The sequence below is a fragment of the Vigna unguiculata genome, chromosome 2 (assembly GCF_037176805.1).
Source record: "Vigna unguiculata cultivar grain cowpea cultivar isolate G323 ecotype 2 chromosome 2, ASM3717680v1, whole genome shotgun sequence".
Lineage (NCBI taxonomy): Eukaryota > Viridiplantae > Streptophyta > Magnoliopsida > Fabales > Fabaceae > Vigna > Vigna unguiculata.
The window spans coordinates 7,211,870-7,218,353 of record NC_140793.1 but is presented as its reverse complement, the minus strand read 5'-3'; positions in this window follow the sequence as shown (position 1 = coordinate 7,218,353).

Genomic DNA, 6,484 nt, shown 5'->3' with positions numbered 1-6,484 from the left:
TAGTCAATACAACCTTAGCTTAAGTTTAAACTAATTCAATATATTACAATATTTTTACAATTGAATTCTTTAAAAAAATGCAACTAACACAAGTTTCTTGAATCACACAAGAAACAACCACAACACAACAAGAACCTCTCTTACATACTTGGACTTACACCAGGAGCACCACACAATCATAACGAAGTTACAAGAAAGATGAAACCTCAAGATTAACTCTCTCTAGCCAATCAAGAACCTTCTTCAACTTGCCAACTAGCAGACTATCATAGCTCCATCACCTTACAAAATGATTCACAAACACAACATAGACTTTCTTTGAGAGAATGAGATTTTCAATTTTCCAAAGTGTTTTCGCGCATTCATAAATCTCCTCACTCTCACATAAAAATAAAGGCTTATATAGTAATGTAAACTGACATATTAAATCAATTGAAAGAATTGCCAATCAATTGATTTCACTTACTTACGTTAAATCAACTAATTGATTGATATTTCAGCCGATTTGATATGTTATTCACATTACTATATGCACATGTTATTTAGTCTGCTAAACACCTTCTTAATAGATTAAATAATTGTAAGACACACACTCTAACCTACAAGACTTCTATTTTAAGTCAGCTTTAAACATAAGTCTCCAAGCTTCTTCAATCTCCAAGCTTCATCAAATCTTCATTCTTTGAGACTTTGTATTCCAACAATTGATTCTTGACATATCCCTTTAAGATCTTCATATGTCTCTCAACTAGGTACATTCATCTCATAAAAATCAGCCCACATAATCGAGTTTCCCTCACTAAATGAACTATCAAATGAACCATGATATCTAAAAATGAGGGTGAAAAATACATTCCAATTGACACAATAATTCGATTACCTCATTTTCCAAATCATCTAACACTCGAGGGTTGATAAATTTCTTGCATATGGCTTTGAAGAACAAACTCAAACGCGTTAGAAGACCTCTAACAGAAATAGGTAAGATGCCTCAAATAGATATTAGTAAAATTTGTTGCATCAACACATGACAAGCATAGGACTTGAAACCAACTAACTTTAAACATTGCATAGAATCAAAGCTACTAAGATTTGAAGAGTAACCTTGTGGAACTTTAACACTACTTAAGCATTGACAAATTCTTTTTTTCTTATGTAGAAGGAGTGTGACAAGCTAGGGGATGGTAGATGCGTCTTCCAACGTAACTCAAAAGGCAATACAAGAAAATGTACTACCGACGACATTATCTGTCAATAAATGTTGATATCCTTTGGTAAATAGTGATTTCCGACAGATTTTTGATTGGCAAAAATTTGTCGGTAACCTACTTGTCTATAAAGTTTACCGATGGACCATGCGTTTGTTGATATCTGTCGGTAATTGTTTAAATTTCTGACGGATATATCCATCGGTAATTACCCACAAACGCATGATCCATCGGTAAATGCAAATACTGTAACATCCCTACGGAATATTACTGATATAAAATAAATAAAAATCGAAATATAATACGTGTCACATTTAATACGAACTATTTCCCAAAACACAGGAAATTTAAAACTTTAAATATACGAATCATAAGAAACCAAGAGCCCAAAATTCATAAAACCGAAATAAAAGTCAATGGCTCCTGCCAAGTTTACATAATGATCTCAAAGATAAAATAAGAAATATGATACATATGTATCTACAAAATATCCCATGCTAACCCTCGCTCCGAGTCTAAGCATCTCCTGCCCCACCTGTCACATCATCTGCTCCCGGATAACAAGTTATCCGATCATCGCCATACACACACAGAAAGGGTGAGCTATGCATAACATATATAAAGAAAACATGAGTATAAATATGTTTCCCATCCCAAAAATAACATAACTAAGTTCATAATTCCCAAATCACCCAACCATGATCTCATAGTCCTTCATAAGTCATATGCATGAACTAGGTCTTGGGACTTCCCTGTGCTCCCACAAAACTGACTCATTCGTGGTCCAACCCTATGAGCATATCCCGCTCATAGTCCTGCCCTACAGACTCCTCGTCTGTAGTAAAACATCCAAGTCTCACACTTGGACCCTGACACGCACGCAATCACCATACTATGGACTCCTCGCCCAATAGTAGCCGACGGGAACATCACAGTTCCTTGCCCATCGTGTGCCCGACACATGCAATCACCATACTAAGGACTCCTCGCCCATTAGTAGCCGACGGGAACTTAACCAGTTCCATGCCCATCATGTGTCCAACCACCGAGCACATCCCAGACCCCTATTGGACTTAGTCCTTCAAGCCCAAACACCACACACATGCATATACAACCCTACCGTAGTATAAATATACAAAACACACTCACAAGCCCATAGAAACACAATAATCTACATAAACTCGCTTAGGCTAGGGACCTCTCGCCCAAGCTAAGCCCTCTGCTTTGCTTAGGCTAGTTCTCCTCGCTCGGGCGAGCTTAAAACAACCACAATCTCATGTTACCTCGCTTAGGCGAGATTCCCTCGCCTGGGCGAGCTGCCATATCGCTCAAAGTAAGACCCATTCCTCGCCTAAACGAGAAACCACTTAAACCACGTCATTTCTCATTGCGACCTCGCTCAGGCGAATGTCTCTCGCCTGAGCGAGACGGAGTCGCTCAAAACACCCATACTTCTCGCCTGGGGGAGATATCGCGCTCAAAAGAGCCCAAGTTTCCTCCCGACCTCGCTTAAGCGAGCTGTCCCTTGCCTGAGCGAGACTAAGTCGCTCAACACCAAACCAAGGTTGCCTGGGCGAGCGGTGCGACCCAAACCAGACGTGAGGTTCTGCAACTCTCGCCTGGACGAGATAGACTCGTTAGGGCGAGACTTGCAGAGTTCCCTCACTGTGACGCACACGGTTCACCCAAAACAGTGCCTAAAACAACCCATAATTATACCACAATCCATCCAATAGCGACCAATGCAATTGTAATGGCAAATAGCATCCAGAACCACATTTTCCAGTCCCAAATACAATCAGAAGTACCCATGATTTATCAAAACCCTTATCCCACCACCAATTAAACATACACAATTATACTTCCAACCCCAAATACTCCAATTCACAATCACAGGGCATCAAGTACGAATTTTACCAATCAAATAGAAATCAATTGAGACACCCATGATTCAAAATTAAAGCACTTAGCAGTTTATTTGCATTCTCAAATTACAACTCCCCTAACCTGAAATTGGTGCTAAAAATTGAGAAGACAAACACCTTGATTTCCAACCTCCCTCTTGCTTCAGCCCTTGAACGCCCAAAACTCTGCTCACACTCTCAATTTCGTGCCTCTCACTATAGCAGTTCACCACACATAATTGGCATACATAGGACTCAAACCCAAGCCCTCTCACACAATCAAAGTACTCTCAACCATATGAGCTAGTACTTTTCCACATCACATTAAACAGCAATAAATGCCATAAAGACGCCTTCCTCCCACATTTATTAATTAATTAATTAATTTTTCAGGGTCTTACAAATACGACCATTACAGACGGATCAAGTTATCGGTAAATAATGATCAGGCTTCCAAGCTAGCTTTGTATTTCTCTGGTTACCACACACAAAAGTGATAAACCTACATTATAAACCACAAACAGACATGCCAATTACAGACCATTTGATCCATTCATTCTAGCAAATATATCCAACTTCGACAATAAACGTAAACATATATGTACATAATATACAACTCCAACATTAAACGTAAACATATATCATATAGTACTAATTACACATAATATGTATGTCTGTAAACATAAAGTCAAGCAGTATCAAATTCAACTAACTTAATCAAAGTAAAGTAGTCCTCAATAAATCACATATATGGTCTTAATAATCTACATAATCATCAGAATTATCAGTGTCCTCTTCCACAATGTGTAATGGCTTTAGTACTACATTGGGTTAGGCTAGAGTAGTGCAGGTTGGGCTGGTGCGGGCTACTGGGACGGTGTTAGGTTGGACTGAGGTTGTTGAAGGGCCTGGTGGTCAGGAGGCAACAAGGTCAAGAGTAGCACAATTATATATTAATCTACCTTGGAAGCTTATAAGACTGGACCCTCTACTTCAATAAAGTCGGAATTGTTAAGGATAAGGAGCATAAGTTAAGAACCATAATTGTTTCAACTCAAATGTCTGTAAAAATTCAGGTAACATCGTTTCAATTAGTATATTTCAATAATAGAACAATTGCTTAAAAGACATTTTGGAGAAACTAACAATTGTCAAGTTTTCTATCCTCTTTCGTGACTCCTTATAGGATTTCGCCCTTGCTGACATCCTTTGACATGTGGTTAGAGCTTTTTTGTACCATTGAAGGGTAGGACAAAGAAAAGCGAAGCACAACATAAGTGTCATAAAACAAGTTGTTAGTCAACTATGATCAATTTTTGTCTTGTGGGGAAATAAGTAGCAAAAAACCAAAAAGAGAAAAATATGTTCGCCGATTCGGCATTCCAATAGTAATACATGCCAAGTCCTTTTGACAAATGTAGATATACATACATATGTTTCGATGATGAACCCATTTAGCTTCGTACAAGATCATCTCTTTCTCATTAATATCTCACCATCCACTCAACCTTTTTCTTCAATGTAATCCTAATGCATCCTAAATCAAATTATATTTCTAATGAATATAATCACAAAATTGTAAAATAGTTAATGAACATTGATGAAAAATAGTAAATAAAAGCTTTTGATCTTTGCAAGGAAAGTCACTTAGTCCTGTAATTTACACCTTATATTTGCTTTAATCCCCGTGCTTTTCAATGTAATTCAAATCCAATAATTACATATAAAATTGTCATAGAATTTTGTTACCTTTGTCTGGTCTAGAGAAAATGGATTTCTTGCTTTCTGATTGGAAATAAGAAAGTTCACCACAGTCCCAAGTGCAATTATATATATAGAAAAAAATGAGTTAAATAAATTCTCATCGCAAATATCAAATACAACACATATAACTAATTATATTAGAAGAAATAGCTAATGTAATATCGTACCTTAAGATTGATCTTCAACCAAATGTTTGTTAAATATGGATAGTTGACATTTAATGGTGAGAGCTAAACACTACGTAATAAATCACATCTCAGTAAGTATCTTATTTTTCCAAAAAACCTTTTCCAATTATTTTAATTTTAAGCAATCACACAACCTGAACAATTTCACATTGCGAAAAATAAATAAACAAACTAATCGTAGAGACCAAACTTGTTTCTCTCAAGAAGGAGAGATAAGAAATTTAAAAATCCAAGCAACTTCAAAGTCCACGGAATCAAACACTTCATCCCTTTCTAGATGAGGTGGAAAACCTTTATTCTGTAAATCTTCTTCAAATATATCAAAGGTTGTTCTAACTTGTAAAAAAGCAAATAAAAACACATAGTAAGATTATCGTGGTCTAAGTCAGCTTGTAATTAGGGAAATTACATTTGCGTTAATTTGAGCATACTTGAGAAGATCTCCCATATCCTCGTACACGACATTAGGCAAAACAGTTAAGCAAAACCCATTTTCCCACTTTTGTGGTCTAAATAATGTCTAGAGAAGTAGACTTGTCGACAAAAATAAAATAATATTAACCTAAAACATAAAATTTAGATCAAAATTTGAATTATACACCTTATTCTTGAAGTCCCACCTCCCACTTCTCATTTTGAAGTCCACCCTCTCTCCAATCTCCCATTGAACACAATTTCACATTGAATAGAATATACATAAGACAAACAACAAACGAACTACAACTAAGTTTATTATTTATCTTAGACAAAGAAAAAATAAATAAATAAGACAAATAGTCCATGATAAAAATTATAGAGTACTAGCTCAATTATATAGTAATCTACCTTGGGAGCTTAGAAGACTCGACCCTCTACTTTAGTAAAGTTAGAATTGTTAGAGATAATGAGCATATGTTAAGAACCATAGTTGTTTCAACTCAAATGCTTGTAACAATTCAAGTAACATCGTTTCAATTAGCTAATTTTACTAATAGAACAATTGCTTAAAAAACATTCCGAAGAAACTAACAATTGTCAAGTTTTCTATCCTCTTCCATGACTTCTTATAGGACTTTTCCCTTAATGACATCCTTTGACATGTGGTTAGAGCTTTTCTGTAACGTTGAAGGGCAACACAAAGAAAAGCAAAGCACAACATAAGTGTCATAAAACAAGTTATTAGTCAGTGATGATCAATTTCGTCTTGTTGAGAAATAAGAAACGAAAAACCAAAAAGAGAAAAATATGTTTGTCGATTCGATATTTCAGTAGTAATACATGAAAAATCCTCTGACTAATATATATATATATATATATATATATATATATATATCCCTTGACAAATTCACTCAACTTTTTTCTTCAATGTAATTATAATATATCTGGAATCAAGTTATAAAATCACAAAATTGTAAAAAAAGTTAGGTTCAGGGTGGTTATG